Here is a 24,945-nt window from a genome sequence, read left to right on the forward strand (position 1 = left end):
GCTGCGAAGAACCTGAGTATTTCAAAACATGCAGACAAAACACCCTCCAACAAATGTCACACAGACTCTGGTAAAGAGCACTGGTCTGGCACCTTCTTGGTCTGAGGAACCCAAGTATTTGAGCTGGCCAGTAACCTAGGTATTTCACCATATTTGAACTTTTAAATAACATGTTGTAAGAGCCAGCAGTAGAAGTGACATTCAAGAAAAAAAAAAAAATTATCATCTACATGTTACGGGAAATAACCATAATAAATTTTGGTCCAGTTGATTGGTTAATTTGATTAATCTGATTGTTGATACTAGCTGTCTCATCATCATATGCCTTACAGGAGTAAATGGGTATCTATACCTCTACACTGAGACCAAATTCACCTCTTTTGACTAGCACATATGAAAATTTTGACTGGTAGATATGAGAAAAGTTTGTTTGTATAATGAGATTAGGATAAAGGCATTTAACATATTTCAGTAAAGTATTGTCTCTCAATATATGTATGTTCTATGCTTTAATGACATTCTGGTACCACAAACAGTATGATCTAGCCATCTTTTGTTTGTTTTATTTCATTTTTCTATCTACTTTTAAGAGGTATTTTACCTAATAAAGCTCACAGATTTTTAATGACTCTCTAGTCTGTACTTTATTGAAGGGACACACAGGAAGAGCAGTCAAGTTCTTAGTGTTAGTAAATGGTTATCTAAATGTTTTACCCAATACAATGTTTATAGTCTCTATCTCACAGTATGTTTAGACATAGTAAAGTTCACAAAGTATGTTACAAAGCCATTACGAAAAATCTTAATCAACCATCAAAACTTAACTTAAAAGAACCCAACAAACCAAATGCAAAGCCACACCAAAGGTTGAAAATCCAACTAATTAGTTAATCTTGTTGAGGAGAGGGGAGGACTTTTGAAATGTGGAAAAACTGCAAAGTTAAGTTGTTTTCCTTTTTCCTGAAGCCTCATTGGCTTGAAAGCCCAAAGGTCCTGATTCTGTTGCTCCAAACGTAATTTCTTGAATCCTTGCAAGGACCAGAGAGCTTACGAGCGGAAAGGGGAAAATGCTTTTACTTCTATTACTTCCAGCACCATGAAGTGTCTTACAGTGTTAAGTGCTTACCTGTGCATTCATTTCATTTAATAAATTCTGCTAGCTCTGTTAGTAGGTCTGTTTTTTCAAATACTAAAGTAAGAAATTAAGAACATCGGAAAGTCATACAGATCAGAGCAATAATCCGAATTACAATGCAGACTGCTTACATTCAAATATATACGTGTATGTCCTAACATAACACTGCACATTCATGTACATTTTATAGCACTGAATTTTATGCAGCCAGTATGTGATGTTACTTTTAGTCAGCATTAAAAGGTGATTTTCCCAGGGTCTCAGAAGTGCAATTACCATTGACTTCAAAACAAAAGGGAAGTGGCCTGCAGTTCTGGAAACCACGTCAGTCTTTTCATCTCGGAAACTAAACTCTCCTTCTACAAATTGAGAAAAATATGAAAAGAGAGAGCAAATATTTGCACAGAAAGATATCTGCTTCTATTGTGCTGTATTAAGTGAAATAGAACCTTTTTATTTCATGACGGAACATGTCAGGGATGTTCATGCCACTTAACTTTGACTCCAATTTAAATATTTGTATATGGATGCTGATGCCTAAAGCTGGGTTCTACGAATATTCAGTTTTCATTATAATGAGTGGTTTTCTTGTATTATGTTATGCTAAATGAAGGACCTAATAGAATTCACTGAAGTCAAAGAAGAATTATAGCAATGACAGCAGCAAGAAAAAAAGGATCATATGAGTCTTTTGAATCTCAGTTTACAGACTTTATTTACTTTGCATCCAAGTATTTTAGTGAGATGCAAGGTGTTACAGCCATTTTTTGCCCCAGCCTTTGGAATTACTTAGGAAAATTCTGAGGCATAGGCTAAGAGGCTTACAAGCTCTGCTTAGAAATTTTGGAGGACAGGTATTAAAAAGTTCAATTTCATCATGGTAGCAGTAGGTCTATCTATATTCCCCATTCTACCCACTGTAGTGTGCAATTTCAGGCTGCACTCATGCTCTTGTTCTGAGTGAAGCTTCAATGGTGTAGCCTTATTCCCTTGCTTCTCGTAATGACTCTTCCCTTACATTCCTGCTGAACATGGCTGCCCCTCAGTATCTGTGGAATAACTGCTTATGTCAATTTGATTCTGATTAAAAGAGTTTGGAGAATTGGTGTTAAAAAGTGTTTAAACTAACCTAGATTATAGTGAACAAATCAGGTTAGGGACTGACTACAGGATCAACTACATCTCGTGGGAGCAATACCGAACAGTTGTGAACAGCGGGGGACAGGAGCCTATTCAGCCAATTTAGCTGCTGTCAGAATAAAATGTGGGAGACAGAGAACTGCCCGCGTTCTTAGGTTTTGTTCCTTTCTTTTCTTTTCCCAGTATCTAAAATTCTTATTCCTGATTCAGGCTGCCAAGTTTCCTCAAAAAAATTACCTCTCCAGCAGTATCCGTGTTCAGACGTTTAAGGTACATCGAGATGGCAGCTAAAAAAACCCACCCAAACTAAATGCCCTCACCTCCTCCAACCACCATCTCAGTAAACCAGCAAGGAGTTTAAAAACAGGCGTCTTGGCGTCCTCAGTTCACCTTGTTATTGCACCTCCAGTTGCTGCAGCACAGACGGGATGCAACATCTCCCACTGTTTGGGGACTGCCCCTAAAGGTGAGCCGTATGTTTTGCAATACCTTGAAACAGCAGGATAAGATAAGGAAATCTCTGCAGCCTTAAGGCAGAGTTGCTTTGATTTCACTGCTTTGTGTCCTGCTCTTATTTATTTATTTATTTTATCGAGAGCTTTTGCAATTTAATTTATCTGGGTTAAGCCTACAGAAAAAAAAATACAAATACTGTGTTTGCGTGTGTGTGTGTGTGTGTAACGCCTAGGAAATCTCCTGTGTTATCTGTGTAACATTTTACCTTCCACTAGACAAATATATTTTTAAACAGTCTGGAATCAAAACAACATTCTCAGCATTCAAGACATTCTGTCATCACTGCCCATTTGTTGCCCTCTAGGTTTCTCTCAGCTGGCAAATTTCCCATTTAGGGAATTATCAGATTCATCTGCTTAGACAAGGCTGAAAAATAAAATGAAAAGCTGGATTATTCTAGAGAACTCATATTTTTCTTTCAGGGCAGAAAATCCAGCGCACGAGAGCTGAACATTAACAGCAAATGGAACCAATCTCTCAGACTCCACAATTCTACCTCACTATACTCCGCGAAATCTAATTTCGACTAAGATGCCACAACATTTATTTTACATTTATCCTTTATTTCTTTAAATATGTTTATTGCCACTTATTATGTTAACCTGTTTCGGAGCCCTAAATATTATGCTCATAGGTGATGGTTTTTTTAAACTGTAACTCCAGTAAGCATGCTGCTTGTGCATACTGCCGCTTCTACGCAATTTTTCATAAAGAATTACCAATTGCTTTGCTACCATTTTCATTACACCATATTTTTTGTGGAGAAAAAGTGTAAGAAAAAAAGGAAGAAATCATGTAAAAATGAATAAATTACCAGTTTTCCACAGCAAGATGGCTCAGGATTTACTTGTGTGATGGAGTAGCTTTCATGTCGGAAGCTGTACTGCAAAACCATGCTTGTGTTTCTGGGCCCACTGGCTGCAGCACCAAGATTTCTGGAAGCATATGCCATGGTTCTTAATATTATAATACATTAAAACTCTACACAACCTTTTCACATCTAAGTGTGGGAACATGACTTTCTCCCCCTGAGCTGGAAAGAAAACTGTAGGAAGGTCTGGAGAAATGTCTCAACATCATTTTTTTTCTTACTAAAACAGCTAAAGCAGCTTTCATTTCCTTGCCATAGGCGAGTGAACTAACAAAAACCCTGTGAAGTTCGGGGTAGGATTTCACGCGCTGAGTGCGTACATATATACACGTGCATCAAGTTAAGCAGAAGATGAACGTAAGAGAAATCCTAAGTGATCCTAAAATGATTAACATAACAGCAAACCCATTACTGAGCGAGAACTGCTTTATGGAGCCTATTGCCTTCCAGTATTGATACTAAACCACTATCTTATACCTTTCACCCAAGTAAAAGTCTATTTCAAGGTGTTATATTGTTACAACACAGTGATTAATCAATTTCTTTTTAGAGTCTCCTCTGAGAGCTTAAAAATCCATGATTCACTTTATTAGTATTCTGCACAGCTTTCCATATTTTTTGAGTGGTATGATTAAATTTATCTGTGGTTGCTAATGGTCACAATATGGAAAATGCTCTATATAGGAAAGTCACCATTCCACATATACCCAACGGATCTCCTTAAAACACTCCCACCAAAAAGGACTATAAGTGACAAATCCTTTTTATTTATTCTCAAACAGGCTAACCTGAATATGCTGCTTGTGCAAAGGGCAGACAGGACAGACTTGTGAAGAAATACTGCAAATGGAACAAATAAAGGAGAGCATGATATTTGCCACATTTTAAGGTTGGAAATTAGTCCATAAACTCATTTGGGCTCAGGCCCTACTGACTCACATTTCACAAGATAAAAACTCATCCAAGATTTGACACTATGAAATGAGTACTACCAAAAAGCATGATGAATTTGGAAATTTGGTGTGTACCAGTTCATCACTAAATTTAAAAGATTTTCTACTAGGTTTCAAGGGTCTTCATACTGTCTAATTTATTTAGACGGCACGTTCTAGCAGCCCAGGCTTGGGCACCAAAAGACACTAAGTACTACACTTTGCCATTCTGGGCATAAAGTATTAGAAGTTTATTAAAGAAATCAACTGTTTAATAAGATTGCATCCATCATCCATAGAAATTACCAGAGATACAGACCTTCAAATACATTCTGGTTTTATTGGATGTAGCAAGATATAATAGCATACAGTCTCATTAAAGAGCCAACAGATAAATAATTTTGTACCATCCAAAATGACAGTTCATTCTAAAACCTGAAGTCATGCACCAAAGAATAGTAAGATATACTGCGATTTAATAAAAGGCAATGTAAGAAGAGCAATGTATCAAGGTATCTATCATTAAGCAATACTGTTACGAGGTTCTAGCAACATAAACCATAGTGGATATCTGAGTGATTTCCCTGTTGTGTGAATTGCAATGTATACTCTGGAAGACCAAAGTTCGTTATGTGGCAGTTAAATGATCTTTTTGCGTCTCCTTTATTTTTTCATGAGCTGCGGAGCTATTAGAAACTATGTAACTGAAGGGTGTTTTCAGATGGAAAAAGTACCTTGGTTCCAGAAGATGCACTGGTGTGACTTTTCAGAAACATCAGGTTAAAAATAAACCATCATAAAAATTGCATTGTATTGACTCCGTGACTCTAAAAACACACTCCAGACTGTCATTACCATTAAAGGTGACGAATATGTGCTAATTCACTGGTGATTTTTCAGGTACAGGCAATCCCTCCACCAACGCACTTCACTTCTTCCTCCCCATGCAAAGGGGGCTCAAATATTGTCATCAGATGGCAATGCAGACCCACCTCAGGGTTAGCGAAGTGGCACTTCATTAGGAGTCTGCTGACAGATGCAAACATTTTGCAAAATTCTTTAAAGCAGAAGCATGCCATTAATTTTGGTATTTATTACTTTCTATGAAAGACAAGTGACTCAACGTTGGGAAGGGCTTTACAAGGCTAATATTTCGTCCCTGTCTAATGCTTTTTTGCTTCGTGATGTGCCTGCTTATTATAAGACTAAACTTATTCCAAAGAATAAATTAAGCAAGAAGACACGACAAGCAGCGCATTTGTAGGCAATTTACTTACCACCTGAGGCATGTTGCTACGGCTCAAGGCCAAAGGCTGAGTAACTTGAACCATTCAATAAATGCAATAATAATTGAACTGAAACGTACAGCATTGGGAGACTTATTTCTATCATGATATGGAATTTATACATAGAACCAAGTGCTTCTGTGCATTTAGTGATGCTTAGTAAATAAATGATATTGTTGAGAAACTTTTTCTAACCATTGTTCCGAAAATGCTATCCAATACAAATTAAATGTAGAGGTTTATATACATTGCTCTATAACCAGACGTTTTTTGTGACATGACAGAACTACCGCCTGGATTGTAGGTCCATTATCAGTTTAAAAAAATCCATGCAGACATGTATAAATACTAAAGGACTGGGCAGTACAGGGCAGGACAGATATCAGCCACTCTAGAGATTTAGCAACTGGCCTGCGCTATCCTGATCACATACCAATTAATTAAGGTCTAATTGTGGAGACAACGAAGATTTAATTTAAAATAATTTATATTTTCTAACAGCACTACCTCATCTCATTCTGAAGAGACTGCCCACAGACATGCAGCTGTGCTACTGTGACACTGTTTACTTTGTTGTTCCAGCTTTAATGAGTACAACAATGACATTATTTAGGTTTGTGATCTATTCGCCAGTAACAGTGAAGTTCACCTCTTAAACAAATAGTGCGACAAGCTGACTTTAATTTGTACTCGGCACACCAACAACTGATTTTTCCCATAAACTCGCTCTTTCTGCTCTGCTTTGTAACTACACAGTCTGATCCGGTTTCACCCTGGTGCGGAGAGCTGCCTTCCATCCACATTCCTAAAAACTCCAAAAAATTAACACGACTGGGAATAAAAGATGTGGGATTGGACTAGATGATCTCCAGAGGTCCCTTCCAATCCCATATCATTCTGTGATTCTGTGAAGTGGAAAGGCTGGGCAGTAAACTCTTTTACAAGAAAGTACAGCACCTGCTTGTTCTGTTGTCTTCATTCTGCTCTGATGAGCCTTAATCTGTAAGGAGGGCTATTTTTAAAGACGAACATAAGAATAATAATTTCCAAAACTGAGAACTAGCTATCGGATCCTCTTTTCCTATCTTTTCTACCCTAATTCCCCCACAACAAGGGAAAAAAATCCATCCATAGTTGAATACTGAATATGAACACATGTAAATAAAACCAAACCCCTTTAAACATCAGCACACTGGTGTTTTCTATGTTAGTTAGTAAACGAATGATATCACATCCAAGCTCTTGGATGTTAAAGACAGAAACATACAGCTCTGGGACAGGCTGCCACTGCTCCCTGCTAGCAAAAATCCAAACAAGACTATTGTTACTGTCTGATTTAAGAAATAACACTCTATAAAGATGTTGCTTGCAGTTCAGTCCAGACAAAATGTAATTTAAAATCTTATACGAAAAGTGTATTTGTGTTCCAATTTATGTAAGTCATTCTTTTCAAGCATTTCAAAATTTTAATCTATTTTCCACAAAACAATTCTGCATAATATACACAATATTTAAATTTTTTTAAACACAATTTTAAAATTAAAATACCATAAACCCAGACTTACTAGATCAAGTTAAACATCCACTTTAGCCAGTACCTCTTCTTTAACCATAGCAAAAGTAGATATCTAATGAAGAATGTATGAACAAAGCAAGGACACAGTGGTACTCTCCCAGCCCCCAACAGCCTACAGCTCTGGGACCTCCTGGTGGTTCCAGTATCGAGACACACCAGGACGTGTTTTAGTGGAACATTAATGCATACTCCCCGCAATTTAAGACCAGAGAGAAAAATCCTCCTGTAGATTTGTGTCAGGTATCATTGTAATGTTATGGGACAAAATACCCAACTGTGATTTTAGCTATCTTAATTCTATTAGTTGAACACAACCCTGTCCTTAATTTTTATATTTCTTGTTCTAAGCATGAAAAAAAATTCTAGCATTCAATTCCTTCTTTTGAACCCAGCCCAAATCCAAACCCAGACAAACGTGAATACATCTACAATAAATTTTCATATCGAAGCTATGCATGAGAACTGGGGATTTTCACAAACGTTTATTCAACAAATGTGAAATCTTCACACACATGTACATAAATCCAATTTGTAGAGGTGATAGAGCTATCAAAAAATTAACCAGAGAAACACTCTTGCACATTTCTTCCTTTTTGAAAAACTGACTTTAGGAATATTGTGCCTCTGGTAAAATGGTGTTCTTTTCATGCGAATGTAATCACTTGGCATTGCGCCTAAGAACATACCCAAAGTATGCACTGATCTTGAGGACAAGCTCATTGCTCATTTACATTCTCCAAACATTTAGTCTTTGGACTTCTATGAATCTCCTTCAAATCAGGGAGACAGAATTGCTGGGTTATTACTGAAGCATTTTTATATTTTGGAGATGAAGTGCCAAAGTCTTATGTTACAGCTGCTGCTGCTGCACTATCTTCTACTTTATTCTAGCTGAGTAATTAAATACCCTTTAGTCCTTCTGACAGTCCTAGACTCAGCATGGCTGTTAATCAATATCACATAAAAGGGAATTAGGTTTGGGCAACTGTTGCACAAGGCAGAATGGGTACGGCACTAGAGAAAGAGATTTCCTCTTTAGAATAGAAGACTAATTTCCTGTATTTTACAACAAGCCCTACCAAATATGCACATAGACTCGTGAACACATGATACATACACAAATGTACGGGGGAATACAAATTAACCTGAGAGAACTGTGACACAATAATGGCAACCAACAGTCACTTCTCCTTCCATTCTTTCCTAAATTCCCTATCTTCACAGGTTTGGGGGATCGAAGAAACATCTCAGCACCAACATAATTAAAGTATTCAGTTTACAGAAAAAATTTGACTGCATTAAACCACTTCTGAAGCTTTTACCATATGATTGCAAAAGGGAAAGATAAACAAAATAAGACATTTAATAAATACTATCTGAATTCTGCTCAGTGCAAAACACTTAGGAAGACTTATGCTTCCAATAATTTGAGGAATGTTTCTAGAATGTCTAAACTGGCCATAAGTCATGTATTTTTTCATTCTTTTCTTGTCCTGCAATGAATCAATAGGGTGTTAAGAGCAATCCTAGGCTGAGTGTCCCAACAAAGGAAAGATTCACATGAAGGGGTGTAGATTTTCCCCACACTGCCCTGCCACCACGCTTACACTCTGATCTACCCAGAGAAAAGGAGACGCAGTTCCCAACTCTCTTCAACAACTCTTCCTTTCTGATGAAATACTCCAATATCAAATTTAGAAACACTTCAAACTTCCTACGAGGCCAGGAAATGAACTCTCAAGTCAAACAGCAGCAATTTCAGGTGGTTAAATATGTAAGTTAAAAGTGACAACAATACCATCAAGCCACTGACATAGAGGTGGAAGACTCCGTGTACTCTTTACACTCTTCTCTTCTGGATGGCCTCTTACATTTCATGTTTAAAGATCTGGTATTTATAAAACACACTAATTCAACTTTAACCTTTGTATATTGTAAAAATAACAATTCTGAGTAAAGAGGAATAGACAGCATTTCAAATGGAAAACACTTACTAAGTAACTGATTATTCTTGATGTTATACTTTCTGAAGCCTTTAGCTGAAATTCAATTTTGCAAGAAGCTAGACCAGCATTTTCCCCCCAATCCTACTGGTAATGTGAACAGAAACTGTATGTTCTATATCTAATTTATAACTCGTTTCTATTTTTTTGTCTTACCAAGATTTGCTTCGAGCTGTAGGAAGTGTGCTCCAGCTAGCACCTCCCTCAAAACGACCCAGAAAACATCTTCCATGCAGCACACAGTGCACACTCATCAATCACAGAAATAACAGCAAAACAACTTCAAACAAACCTGGGCTTTTTTAGTTTCTTCAATCCCTTCACCAGAACTGCTTAGCGTCAAGGAAGACTGACCACCTTCTGGCTCCCAAGCTGGAGAAGCGATGGTGGTGTGCCAGAGCTACGCTGCTGAATCGGCCAGGGAAGGCACTAGCAGGAGGGACAGGGCACCTCTGGGTGTGCAAGGAAGCAAGGCAGAAGTGGTGGCCATGGTTTTTGCTACATGGCCTGAGCCTTAGCTGTATGCCCAGCCTGACCTCCTTCTGAAGGGGTGCAAACGGTGCCTTGCTGCTGTTATCTCCCCCTCCCAGAGCTCGCCCGCTTCATCTCAGCCAACACCCTGTGTTTTGTGGACCTTGGCCAAAAAGATTCTGGGGCTGCAAAACCATTTACAACACTGACCTTTTAGTTATTTTTTTCAGAATTTCTTAGTACATGGTGATTAATATACAGTTAAATACAATCTTTTCACCAACTCAATACCGAAACCTGGTTACCATGAAGCCATGCTCCATACATGCCCATGGAATAATTTGTGCTAACCCACATTTACTGTTTTTATACACCATTTAGTTTGAAAGTAATGACTGATCCCTTCTTTTATACAGGGTCATATTTTTTTAAAATGGAAATTAAACTTCAATTAACATGTAAAAAAATTTCCATCTTTTAAACACAATAACATCTTTTGAAACAATGTTTTAGCAGTTATTAAAATGGATGTAAAATGTGCATGACATTTAATAAAACAGTTCTTCATTTTGAACCAATTCAATACGTACAAGAGGAATTACCTATAACTAGTGAAATTAACTGAATATTTCTGGTCCCTATATCCTCCAAGATTTTAAGACCAACAGATCTCAGCCCCTCTTTCTTGGTTTTCTAATGAATTGGGGTAAAGTAGGGGCTTTCCTGCCTAGTAATCTCCCAAGTAGTTTCTCATCTTTAAGCTAGTCACTAAATTGATAAGCAGAAATGAAGAGAAGCCCTTTACATGCTGGAAAGTCTACAGTTGCAAAATGTGGATTTACTACAGTCATTAGGCCCAGGTGCATAGGCAGAGTCTTCTCACTGTTGTCTTCTCACTGTTGAGTTGATGACTTGCTCTAAAACTCCAGCAGCAAATACTGTCTGAATATTATTTTCATTAGATCAATGAAAATAATAAATTCAAGACTCAATAGATCTCAATTTTGTGTAGAACTTAATGGGACTTCCAGGTCATGAGTTTTTATTTCATATTAAATTGCAAAGAAAATCTGTTCCACTTCTAATAAAAATTAAAATATTTTACTTTTAAGAGATTTACATTGACCTGTATCAGACAGAGACAGAATCTCCTCATGATGCAGCAATTATCTGGAGTGGATGCACTGTGTTAGGGAATACTGCTAGACTTGCAGAACGTTGATTAAAAAGCATGTCTTGCAAAATGGAAGTGGTTAAGTACAACTACAGTGAAAGCATCCAGAGAAATCCAAGCAAGAGACTAAAGACAAAGACACAGAAATAAGTGCACAGCTCAGTTCCCAAAATAGCTTACATCACTGAACTAATCTCTCTCCCTGTAGGGTCACAGCCAAGTGTCATTGTATTTGTAATCTAAACTGAAGCCAAAAATAAATATATACAGAAATAATATTTACAGAGCACAAGTATTCCACCTTCAAAACTTGATTTTCTATTTATACTTTAGAGGATGTCTAAATGCAAAGTAATTTCAAAAAACTTACATTTGACAGAAATGCTAATTCTTGCTTAAAATTAGATTTCCCCTATATGTCTTTATTTAACCCAACTGACCATAATGTCTAACAATTTAGGTCGGTGTACAAAAACCTTATTTCTCCCTTCCATCAAAATGGACTGTGACACGGAGCGGTCTATTAAATGGCCATCCTCGTCCCTCCTCCAGACAGTTTTCCTTGGACACCTTCCTCTTCTCTTTATTACAGAGGCTCTGGTTAGGATGGGAAACCGCATGAGACAAACCTTCCTTTAATTAGTGTGGACTGCTATGCCATGAATCAACAAATACACACCACCAGCGCTACCACTACAGTTGTCTTTGTCTTGAAGGCCTATTTGTTTGCCTCCAGTTTCCACTAGAACTCAGCTGCCTTAATCCCCCATATGCCACTCACCTTCTTATTTCGCTGTGTGCCAATTCTTCACGCTAAAAGGCAGTCTGTACATGTAGGGATTTTTTTTTTTTTAATTATGTCTCCAACCTACCAGCTGTCAAACTCTACTTGACATTTACAATAGTGTCTGCAGAGTAATCTGTATCTATTCCAGTTTTTTCCACTGTGAACTACTCTTGCTCTTACTTTATGAATTCACTTTCATTGTATACTCCTCATACAAAGCTTATCCTTTTTTGTATACATCTATATTATGGTTGAATACAAAATTTGAAATAGAGAAACAGTACATTTTTTATGATGAGGATGAGTTGCCTAATACGTATTGAACAACTCCTCTTCAGTTTGGCAGGCAGAACGCATATTCTTCTCTCTCTGTTCAGGCATTCAATCACCACTTTGGAGTTGGGTAAAAAAAGCTAAATTAGGTTTTCAGTGAAGCTTTGCTATAGACCTCTGCTATAAAGTAAAAGCTATATCAAGCAACCAACAGTCAGCTTAAATCCCAAATGTTTTCATGTTTTGCATTTAAGGTTGGATGATAACTTTGCTCTTTTCTTTTACTGCAGCTCTCAACAACAATGAGCAGCCTCAAAAGATGAAAATAGTTTCTTAGTCTGAAAATCATATGGAAAAAATCAACTGCCCTTTAAAAGAAGTTATAAATGTCTGGACAAACTTTTCCCAGATTTTCCTTCTTCAGTTATTTAATGAACATATGGTTATTTATAATGTGAGCTACACTTGTAGTATTTCAAAAATTAGTTATAAACATGCCTAAAGCTACACAGCTCCGCCCAGGACTACACTGACCTCACTCAATACCCTTCCAGTATTGTTTGCTTTGGGATCTCTTAGACAGTGAACCCATGTTCTTACTTCAGTCTCTTCTCTGTGCCTTAAAACTTACCTTAGTTTTCTTCTCTTAGCAAGTACCTTAGAGCAGGTTACTTTAATTTCAGAAAGATCATAACATCAGATATCAATTATGACAAATAAAAAACTTGGCCAGCAGTCCTAGCTGATTAAAAATACATACAAAATGAATGCAAGCTCAGCTATATTTTAAACTAAGTATTTAAGGGATGATAAGGAGTCAATCATTTAGGTTAGTGAAACGCAGCAGAAGCTAACAGCTGGGTTGATGTCTTTTCAACAGATAATATAGACATGTGTCCAAGCGAGGGTCTTCTCAAAGTCAGGAGACAGGCACTTCTGGAGCATAATACACCTGGTGGGTGAGACTTTGCCCCAGAAGAAGAGAGACCGTGTGCTGGAAGCACCCAAGCCTGGGTCAGGGCTGGCTCCGAGGAAGACTGACACTTCTGTTGCCTGATGGCTGTGTAACCCAGGAAGTCAGGTGAGACGATCCCATCCAAAAGACCCTATGTTAATACGTAACAAGGATACAGCTAAGAGACTAGAAATAGAGTCTTCTACTTGTCTTTCTCATGTATATGCGTGTGTGTACTTATATTTTTTTTCAAACAAAAAGAGAGAGGCAGAATCACCCTGAAAATCCAGTGACTCTGCTTCCATGTTTATACGGTTTATTTCACTCACTGTTAGTATCTATGGGTTTTAATGGAAATTCTTGTGTAAACGTACTGGTTTGCTCAAAATTCCTTCCTGTTTAATGGAGATTTAATTCAATTCAGTGTATCATTTAACTCAATAAATGGTAAACCGACAGTTTTTTCCTTTGCAAACAACATAAACTGCAGATGTAAAATGTGTATCAGAAGATGGTGGGCTTTTCCTCAAGTACTCTAGTACACTGTCCTTTCTACTTTTGAAATTTGATCCTACTGGAAAAAAAAACAAATCCAAAACATTGACTGAAACATGAATGTTCCATATAACCATGACTTCAATTGAAAAAGAAACTGCTCATTTCTTAAATTTCTTCTTAAAGTATATGGAATTACTCTTTGTTTTAAATGTTTCTATTCACCATTAATTATATTTTATGCTTCATGTGGGCTTCATTCCACATGAAGCATAAAATATATATACTTCATTCCACATATGCTTCATTCCACAGAGCTCTGTCCTTGACTCTCTTATTTTCCACTCACAAGGGAATCTCATTCAAAAGTGATTTTAGTTATCACTTATGAACAGATACTCTGTGCTCCAGACTTGCCTCTTCTCCACTGAAAACCAGAATCCTTATCCACTTCTGACATGATCAGGACTTTTGGCTGTCAACTCCAGAATGATTTTGAACACTCAATACTCTTTCTCTCCTTGCTCTGTAGCCCTTCTTGCTACCCCACTACTTTTGTTAAGTACTGTCAACATCACAGTCATCTTGTTTTGTTACACACACTTGTAACCCTTAATAACATTATTCCAGATCTCCATCTGGAAATACCTCCAAATTTATGTAAGGATCTCTGTTTTTCTCTAGAATCACAGAATGGTTTGGGTTGGAAGGGACCTTTAAAGAACATCTAGTTCCACATTCCTGCTATGGGGAGAGACGTCTTACACTAGATCAGGTTGATCAAAGTCCCATCCAACCTGACCCTGAACACTTCAAATGATGGGGCATCCAAAATGACTCTGGGCAACCTGTTCCAGTGCCTATATAAAACCTGAATGCAAGTCTCATTAATCACAAAATTTATGCATAACATTTCTAAGTAATCTACCACTAAATCACACTTTCACCTCAAATGCAAACATTTTTTTTTTTTTTTCCATTTTTAAGGCCTTTCATAGTCCTTCCGTAGCCTCCTCTATCTTACTTGCATGTTAGTGCCCTTGTCTACTGCTACATTTTCAAACAGTAGTCTTGAAGTTTCTTCTAATGCTGGAAATGCTTTTCATTAGGAAAATGTTTCCTATAAACTTCCATTGAGATACTTCACTAGGGTCCTTTGTATTCTTCTTGAGAACTTTAAAAAAGATGAACGTTTTCTATGAAAAACCTTGCTTTTGTAAGAAAACCAAACATGCTATTCTAATGAGAAAAAATATCACTCTTTAAATTCAAATAGAATTTTAAACCATTTTATTCCTTCAGACATGCCTTCAAAAATGAATGGGAAGAATGGCTATAGTTAAGGGACTCCAGTGACTTGTCACTGAATCTGTTCAGCCTACCAGCGTTATTCCAGATTCACATCCTGCAAATTCATTCTGGACTTGAAAGTCAAACAGATTTTCTCTGTTATGACTAACCAAAGTAATCAAGATTTTCCACGTAAAAAAAATTTGCCACCACACCTGCTGTAATTCCATTAACATTACAGACACAGCCAGGATAAGGTTTGGCTCTACACTTGGAATTCATTTAACGATCTAGTTGATGCCTGAGCCAGAAAATAATTTAATTTACAATTCCATAAGCATTTTTGCATGAATAAAAAAGCAATACATAGGAACTCAGCACATTAAAATACAAAGAATGTGAGGATCTAATCCACAGAATAAGAGCTGAACAAATTAATCTAGAGTATGGGCTTTCAGTTTTGTAAAATAAAATTTTAAGTGTCAATCTTTTTGTACTGTATGCTCTCCTGAACACAACATGATTCCCTGCTTGTTCATGTTCTTATTGTGTCTGATTTTACTGTATGTTGTTAAAAAAAAGCAAAAACTGTAATTACATCAGAGTGTATTGGGACGATGTTTTATGGCACAATGAAACCCTTTGAAAGCCCAGTTTCTCGAACACCTCCACATCCCCCTCAGATGCTGAACCCAGGTGACACCACTCCTGGTTATTTCATGTTCACCACACAAACCCACTACCACCAAGGAAGGAAATTCCAAGGTGTGCTTCAAGAAGCTTTCCAAACAAAGAGCTCTTCTGACAGATGTTTTATGTTTTAACATGTTTTCCTAAGAAAAGCTACACAGTCTTGAAAGCTTTCTAACTCGGGCAGCTATGAGCCCTGGGTGGAATTTCTGTGAACCCATGTGTGGCTTTGTGAGAAAGGCTTTTGATCACGGACATCGGAAATCCCAGGGCAAAGACAATAGCCTGCTAACTTTTTTTTTCTCTGCTGTTCCACAATAGCTAACAAAATCAAGATTAGTTAACCCCTCCTCCAAAAAAAAAGAAAAAAAAAAAAAAAAAAGTGAGACGGGTCACAGTCAGAGAGTTTTACTTAGGTAAACCTCTGCAACGCTTTTATTGGGTTACAAGGAAAACATCAAAGCAAGCTTTTAACATATGCAGCACACTTCTAAAAACTCTTTGCCTCACTCTCAAATTTACAGCTTATCTAAAAGAAACTGGAGAAAAGGCATAGGAGCAAGATTGGAACAACACATCAGACTGAAAAAAAACACTTAAAATAAAGATTAAATACCCCAAGAAATCACAATTGATAAAGCAAACTTTCCTAATGTGATTACTGAGTTTTCTCTTTCTTCACAGAAGTTAGGGTTTTTTCCCACCCCCTATTTTTGTACTTCAAATTCAGGCAGAACTGATTAAGCATTACAAAGGTGCATTTTACTCTTTCCTTCTACTCTTTCCTCTCCATACATTCTGATTTGTTTGTAAGGAAAGTGTAGTACTCAATTGGTTTATATCCTCCTAAAACACAGTGGCCAAGATGGAGAAATAAATCCCTTGAGAAGATTGACAATAAATTGAGTATTTAATAAGTGGTGTGGACATTATTAAGTACAGGAGCATACGATGAGATTGCCATATTCCCATAATTGTAACCCAGCCACTTGGTTTGCTGCAGGTTATCAGAAGATGTGCACAGGGGCAGGAGCTGTTGGACTAGGGGGAGATTTTGTTTTACAAGGGGTCAGTTACAGCAGATTACACAGTAAAGAGAAGCACTGGGATGAAAACTTTCCCTAGAATTACCCCCATACACCCACCCCATCCCCACCTCCTCCAGGGATGGTTGTTCTGGGTTTTGAACAGATCACTAAGAACTTACACATATGAAGACGCAATAATTTGATGTGGGAAGTTCTGCTTTAATTTAAATTAGCTCTTTGTTAAAATAAAGAACATTATTTATAACGTGAGTTTAAACTTTTCTCTTACACCCTAGCTGTTTCTTGTTTTTGGTTGAAACACAAACTTTATCCTGTAAATTTACTCAGAACTTTTCTTTCTCCTTCTAAAAAACTGTGTGCTGTATTTTCAGTTCATGTATAAGGCTTTAGTTAACTGAATTGTAACAGCTTTTAGCATAGAAAAATCAAAGCTTTTTATGCACTATATTTCATGGTATGATATATGACATACATTGACAAAACACAAGAAATTAACAATTTATACCCTGTATTGCCAACTAATGGTTTCTTAATGGCACTAGAGAAAAGAGAGAAGTAAAAGAAAGTGAAGGTTTTAACATTAAACTATGCATCAAAACCACTGAACAGCAATTGCTGTGGCTGTACTGGAAACAGGGAAGATGACATTCCTTTTTTTTCTGCTCTGCCCCTAGCCCCCAGTGAGACCTGCACATGCATGTCAGATTCCTTTATTCTGGAAAGCTACGAGCAGAAATGACATGGTATCTCCTATACATGTGCTAAGAATTCACTAAAAAAAGACTATCAGGTTCTTTCTGAAAAACTGAAGGAAAAGTGTTTTTCCAGAACACAAACGTGTTCTAGATGAGAACTTTCCCAGATTCAAATGGGGCTGTACCTCGTCCTGCTGATTCTTCACTGGCCACTAACATTTTCTCCAACTGAGAGATGAACACAGTCTAGGAACAGCATCCAAAACAATGTCATTTAATCCTGGTGCTAATGGACTACAAGGCAGCACTGGTCAACACTTCACAGCAGTTTGGGGCCACATTGTTTTGTTTATTTGGATACACAGAAGCACACGCACACAGAGCTTCCCCAGGCCAGCGACACTTCAAAACAATAGCATAAAAAAACCCAACAAACCCACCCAAGAAAAAATAAAGACTACAGCAAGTCAAACACTGTAAGAAAGTACCAATCAGTCTACTCCCTCGACAAAACAAAACCTTAATCAAATAATAAATAAGTAACCTAATATCTCCTTCTGCCTTAAATCCTTCCCCATTCCTTGTCGACCCCCACTTCCCTTGAAAACCAGATGGCCCCGGCAATATGCCCTGAAGGTCAACAGATGCACCATGTCTTTGGATGAGGAAAAGGTATATAATATCTTTAATAATATTTCCAGATGATAAAACTGGAAACATATAGTGAAAAAAGCATAAAAACATCCACAGCAAGGAAACAAACCAAGCACCGTCACTGTGTTAAAATATCCAAGACACCAATGAAAATAAAAGCCAAATAGTGAACTCTTATTAATGCTATGAATAATAAATAACAAGTAAAAAGAAGATTGATTTTTACAAAAAAAAAACAAACCTACAAAAAACTACTGTAAGAAATTACATAAAGAAAGGATACTAGATAACTCTGGGGACTGGTAATGGATATGGCCGCTTATTTGTCATGGCTGTCAGAAGTTATGAATTTCAAGATTTCCATGTTTTTATAAAAAGTGCCCCTGTCTTTTGGCTTCATAGGAAATTGTGTCAGTGGGTGAGTAGATGAACGCGTGCATAGGTGAACAAACAGGTGAACAATTTAGCCTGGAGTGGGTTGGCTGAGGCTGCACTCAGTTCCAGCAAAGTATGTCTGGAGAGAATCAAACAAATTACAGATTAAGCTATTCCAGATTTTCACTGGTGAATTTAAGGTCCAAATCCAGGTCTGTGAATCTTAATGTGAAAACTGATTCTAGTGACAACATTATTGTGCTCTACGCTTTCTGTGTTTTGCTACTTCCAGATCAAATTTGTCCAATTTACTGATAAAAACAACTTTTTAACTGCCAACTCTATCAGAAAGTCAGGTAGATACCTTCTCTTGGAACACCCATGATAAAATATTTTATTCTGCTCCCTGTCACAAATGGGAAAATGTACATTCTTTACCTTTTGTGCATGGGTACAGTTGTGATTATCACTGACTGCAGCACGACTCCCTAAGCTGGATCCCAAGGCAGAACTGTATTTTAAGGCTTAGCAACTGATGTTCCATTGACATTCTATAACTTACTACTTGTAGGAATAGAGAGGTGTATCTATGCAGATATTCTAAGCTCATGGTACATAAAAAGTAGCGCAAAATAACTTAGCACTCTTTCCTCGACATGAAATAACTTGTTAGCCCATGGTAACTTGCTAAGCGTCCTTAGTTTAAAACTCTGTGCCCCAGAAAAAAGTACAATTCAGCTTTATTTCCTCACAGGCTCAGGGCTACACAGAAGTACCAACAAACAAACAAAACCTCTCCCAAGTGTATACATCAACAAAGTACCCTGAGTAGCTACATTACAATAAAAGTGGCCTCCTTTACTTAGATTTATGCTGCCTTTTGAAATAAAACTTTTTGTACTTGTACACAAACAATATAATAAAGCCTAATCCTGTCTGAAACCGCAACCATACAAGTCAAAAAGCCTTCAGCTACCTGCTGCTAATAGCACAATGCTAATGTGGATACGCCGCTGGGGCCAGAAGGTGTTAATAACCTTTAGCCTTGGACTGACACCAGCAGTGCAAAGTATCTCCCACCAAAGCAAATGATGGAAGCCAGACAGTACTTCACTGGCAAAACACAATAACATATCCACTTCAGCTTAAAATCTGGTAGCCAGACTTTCTAAAGTAGGTCTGACTTTCAGATCTGAGGACCTGCCTCCACTAGAAAGCATGTCTTGGCCTAGCAGAGATGCTGTGCACATGAGTCAGAAGTGTTTCTTCACCATCAAGAACCCACCATCTTCCCAAATGGCACTAGGTACAATAACAAAAGCACCCACAGTTTGGCAGATGGGGCTTCTGCCGGCACTTTTCCTGGCCCTGCGGACAGCCCTTTTGTCTCTTTCCAGTCGACTCCTCGTCAGCAGAGCCCTGTGGTGTAGACCAGGCCAGAAAGGGTAGCCACACTTCCAGGGGACAGCAAACTGAACTGCAAAACACGGCAGCAACACAAGGTTGGGGATGTGCTGTCAGTCTCAAAACCTAGACTGAAGAATGCAACACGCAGGCAAACAAAATGAAGAGTAACTGAAAATCCCATAACCAAAAAAAGAGAGAAAACCAAACCAAACCACACGTGCTTTGTAATTTTGTTGAGGCTTTTTCCCATCAGTTTAAAGAGAGTAGAGTTCAAACTTGAAAGCAAGCTCCATCTCTGGAGTTCTCAATCTAGAACTGCTACTTGAAATAAAAGAAAATGCATTTGCAGACTGCTTAGGCCTCCTGTAACCCTATACACACATGAGCATCACTATGAAATTTACTTGGTAACATTACTGGGAAAATCCATTTGTGTGAGAATATTAGTTAAGTTCTACTCTGTGTTGAAGCTGTCAACATCCTCATGACTTTTGGTCCTCTGCGTATGCTTCAGACTCCCTCATTTAAACACCCGCTGCCGATCCCCAGAAGTGGTGCCAAATGCAGGCAAGAGGACAATGAAATGCAGGGAGAGATGACAGTGAAATTTCCTTCCCCATGAGGGGTTTCAACATTGTGCTCACAGGCATGTTTTTCAACAAATCCTTGCAATTTTTATATCCGTGTTTTGTATTCAGGTGGGCATGCAAAGGCATCCTGACTTTCAGTATTATTGAAGATACAGTAATACTATACTCTTGATGAGGGTTTAAAAATCCTGAAGAGAATTTTCTCTCTCTCTTCCCTTCCCTCTATGGAAGCCAGAATGCATGCAGTATACTATCACTTCAAAGCCCAGCTAACACAGAAGCCAGAGGGGGTATACATGAGACAGGGAGACTCAGTACATCCTAAACTAATATTGTAAATGTATACTCCATTTCAAGAAACCATAGAATGAAGTGCTGAGAAATTAAAGCTATTAATCTGAATCATTTTATTCATTTCCATAATCCTACTGTAAAGACTGTGAAATCTATAGAGAGACTTCACTAGATTTTTGGTGTGAATAAGGACCAACATCATTATGTCAATGGAGCACTATTACAATCCGGGAAAAGCCTATTACTGATGAAATTGAAAAATAAAGCAGCGTGCATGTCAGCCCAGTAAAGCAAGCAGCTGATTTCTGGGTTTGATTGTGTGGAAAGGGAGAAGTTATACGAGAATAAAAGACTGTGAAAGCTGCTCCATTTTTAGAACACAGAGAATGCAAAATTGTAAACATTTTACAGTAGGTTCAGGGCCTAACATCAGCAGTCTAGCATTCACATTGTGTAACGAAAATGCCAGCAGAGATCCCTCCAAAGGAGCTCCACATTATTAGTCCACTGAAATATTTACTTGGCAAGACAGAACATCAATAACATTATCTCGTAAGTTTTCTATTTTTAAAATATTTGGAATTGCATTAGATAGGCTTAATGCTCAAACCACTTTGTTGGAACATTTTTTTAAAAGATAAACAAAAACTCTTAGCCTCATCTGAATTATTTATTCTTCTCTTCAGAATTACAAGCCAGTGAATATCAGTATAAAGAAGTTCAGAAGCATCCAATCCAGCCAGCCATTTTCAAGATATAACAGGAGACAGGAAGCCTTGATCAATAATAATGTATTGTTATTTGTATTAAGCTGCTGCCTAGGAATCCTAACCATGAGTCTTCCATGCAAGATTGTATTAAAATCTAGACAAATCCATGTGAAAAAAAGATACAAGGTAACACTTGTCCCCAGAAGTTAAAATGTAAGAATAAAATCAGAGATATGGGATGGACGTGATCTGGTAGATGAAAAGTGTAACAAAACAATGCATATGTCTCCAGGCCACACTGCAAAGGAGATACTCATACTAGATTAAATACTGCAAGACACGCTATGCTCCACGTTATTTATTTTCTCCTGTAGTAAAGTATAACTGGCCCAGGTAAAGCAATGCCCTAAAGAAGCGGCACTGTTTTGCTAACCATGCTAACTTGGGCTTCTGTACAAAACCCCACACTGTGCAGGGCTGTCACAGCCAATAAACAAACATTGCTCAGCATTTTCAATGCAATAATTTGTTCTTCTTTGTTTTAAAGCGGATACCTCTTTGAGTCACCTGATCAGACTACCGCACTCTGCCCGACTTCGTGTTGTCGCAGACCTTGTGGGACCCATCCAAAACAAGGGACATAATGAAAGCAGGCAGCCGGGTAACAAGCCCGCTCCAAAAAGCACTGCAGTGGAGCCTTGCTCAGAGGGAAGGAGCAGCTCTGCCAGCTTCCATGCAGTACGAAACAGGTATTCTTTCCACTTTTTTCACAACAAAACCTGCAGTTTTCTTTCCAGTTCCATTTTCAGACTCCTCTGCTCCAGTTGTTAAAAAAGAAATGACAGTGGCAGAAAAATACATGTGAAGCAGACTGTAATACCTCCTACAAATAGTATCCCTCCTATTCCTCTGATACACACACAATTTGAATGTGTAGTTCCTTGAAAAAGCCTTTTTTTTCCCCAATACAAAACAAGGTCATCTGGACAGCTCTAGAAGATCCAAAGGAAACACAGCGAGGGTTTGATTCACAAGAACACATCTTCTGTTTGATATTGGCACAGCTGCAGTGATCTCTCTGAAGCATTTTCCCTGGGCTTGCAGCGACACTGAAGCAGCGCAGCCGACCTCTGGAAGAGGGAATCGGCTGCGTGGGCACCCTCGTGTTTCCAACCCACATGCAGCATAGCATAGGTTGCATAGAGGTGCTCTAGCATAGGTTTCACAGTCCTATACTTAACTGAGAAAAAGGGAGCCAAAACATGTCTCTCTCCAGTTTTTCATTACAAAATGAAGGGAGCACACTACATTTTGCCTTCAACTGATTTGGACTGCATAGGTCATGATTGTGCTCAAAAGCAACATCGGTCCTGCAGAAAAGGCTTATTGCACTGTTGTGTTAAAGAAATGACAGGAAAGAAGAGGAAAAGCCTAGTCACGGGAAGAAATGGGCCGTCAGAAACCAATGTATATTAGTGCCACAATATTGATATTGCTAGCAGTTACCTGAAAACAACACTTTTAAAACACCTCTTGGAAGCTCGTAGGGAAGCCCACAGTTAAAGGCAACATGCGTGGCTCCGGGTTTTTTTGTTTGGGTGGCTTTTTTCTACTCTTTTCTTTTTTGCTCTCCCTTATGACTATAAACAGATGTGGATGATTAGGAGCCTGGCTGTTAAGAGCTCTGGTAGTTTCAGACTGGAAAGCCCCACTGCAGGACCTACCAGGCAGAGGGCATTCCATGAACCCAGGACCACAGTGCTTCCACGGGAGCTCACAGCCTAGTTCACATTTGCTTCAGCAGTCGATGAAGGATTAAGCCCAGCAGATGAGTACAACAGATAACTGTCACATCTTAAACCACCACAGCTAAGTCTACCAGAGTTTATGAGACAGTCGTTTACATTAAAGGTCCAAATGCCAAAGGAGCTAATCACTCTTTTTAAATTACTTCCCACGGTATTCCAAGCAAGTTACTTTCTTGGTCTCCTAGAGTTTAGAATTCCTTGTACAATTTCTGCCTTTTTCAACAGGGTATTGAGAGAATTAATTCATTACAGCACTGAGATCATTTGAAGAATGGAAGGAAACAAACTGCTGCAAAAAGCTAGTACAATTTGCTAAAAATTGCTTTTATTATCCCACTTAATAATGGGATAATGCACTTGAATAGCAGAGAATTTTGTAGTGGGTTATTCAGTGGGTTATTGTTTTGTGCAGATCATTTCTGCATTAATATTAAAACCTTCTTGGCCGAGAGATTGTTCAATGTAACGGTTATATGCATTCCTATTTCGCATCACATAATGACTGCTTATAATGCAGTGCTATGTCACTCAAAAGGTGAGAAAATAAAGAAATTTTTAGAAGCACTAAATGCCCTAGAAAACAACACTTCATTAATATCATCACTAAAAAGCAAGCGATTACAGTACCAGCACCTTTGAAGACAAACTTCCAAGCCTAAAATCTCACCTTGTAGGTATGTATGCATATATATGCTTATATAGAGAGAGAGGCACACAGGCGCACACCCCTATCTTGGAAGGGTTCCCAAGGAGCACTGATGCGGGTTTGGAGTGGCTCCTTCCCACCAGAGTAACAGTGCTGAATGGCAAATCTGCAAGGACTCAAGTCAGGCAGCTACCTGGAAAGAAAAAGGATCCTTCACAGTGTATTTATAAATGCTAAATGGCCCGGGAAACTGCTGAGAGATTTCTCATGCTCAGATCCTCATTTTCTCTTGCGTGGTCATCCCTGGGACAGCTCTGGAAAACAAGGCAGCCATTTTCTCATAAGCCGTTACACTCAGCAAACCAGATTGAAGCGCTTGATAAGCTGCTGTTCTCTTCCGTGCCTGCAGCGATCGGAGGGGAAAAACAACCCATCACCCACAAGCAGGTACAACCACAGCCATTTCTGTACGCGCCTGCTATGAGTCAGGGGCACAGATGGGGCCGGGGGAGGCTGGGATGGGGAGGCCGGGATGCAAACACATCCATACGCATGGCCAGCAGCACCTGCCTGACCCCAGCTGCTGGTCCCGCCGTTCATCCCTGCCAAACCTTACGGACCTGCCAAGTCCCGCTGCTTCCTTGTGGTTCTGCGTTTCCAAAAATTAACTGCCGCTGTTAGAAAATACTTTGCTTTTGCAGAACCTGTGGGTCTAAGATACTGCCTCGTGCATGGTGTGAAAAATGCCTCTAAACTTTGGGGTCAGTATGGGAAGAAAGTTATTTTAATGTGCAGTTGGCAGACACAGACACACATATATATGTGCACCTGTACACACATACATACATGACATAATTTTCCTAAGCAACATGGCTGTAAGTAACCTCTCTCATACATAAGTAATCTGTCTCAAATAATTTGTAGGGGACCAGATTGTCAAAACCACTAAGCAACCCCACTCTTTCCAGTGTACAAATATGGATATTCAAAATCGCTAATTGGTTGAGAATATAAAGGTCTGTCCCCACACATAAAGCAAGGTGCCATGCCACCTACACTTATGTTTACTTCTGTTTTCTATTACAAACCTCATTCTCATCATTTTCGTAAACCTCCCTGTTTT

At 38.4% G+C, this 24,945-nt stretch overlaps 1 protein-coding gene across 2 annotated transcripts in view; it reads right to left on the minus strand.

Moving 5' to 3' along the window:
• TBL1X (transducin beta like 1 X-linked) overlaps positions 1–24,945 on the minus strand; it is a 201,419-nt gene that overhangs the window by 98,350 nt on the left and 78,124 nt on the right. The window contains exon 1 of one of the 2 annotated variants that reach the window (XM_074147980.1): positions 9,752–9,975. The exons of the other annotated variant lie outside the window; for it this stretch is intronic. The gene's annotated coding sequence lies outside the window, so the exon portion shown is untranslated. Of the gene's footprint in view, positions 1–9,751; positions 9,976–24,945 lie in introns of those variants that run through there. 2 annotated transcript variants of the gene reach the window in all.

This window comes from Numenius arquata, chromosome 1, assembly GCF_964106895.1.
Source record: "Numenius arquata chromosome 1, bNumArq3.hap1.1, whole genome shotgun sequence".
Taxonomy (NCBI): domain Eukaryota; kingdom Metazoa; phylum Chordata; class Aves; order Charadriiformes; family Scolopacidae; genus Numenius; species Numenius arquata.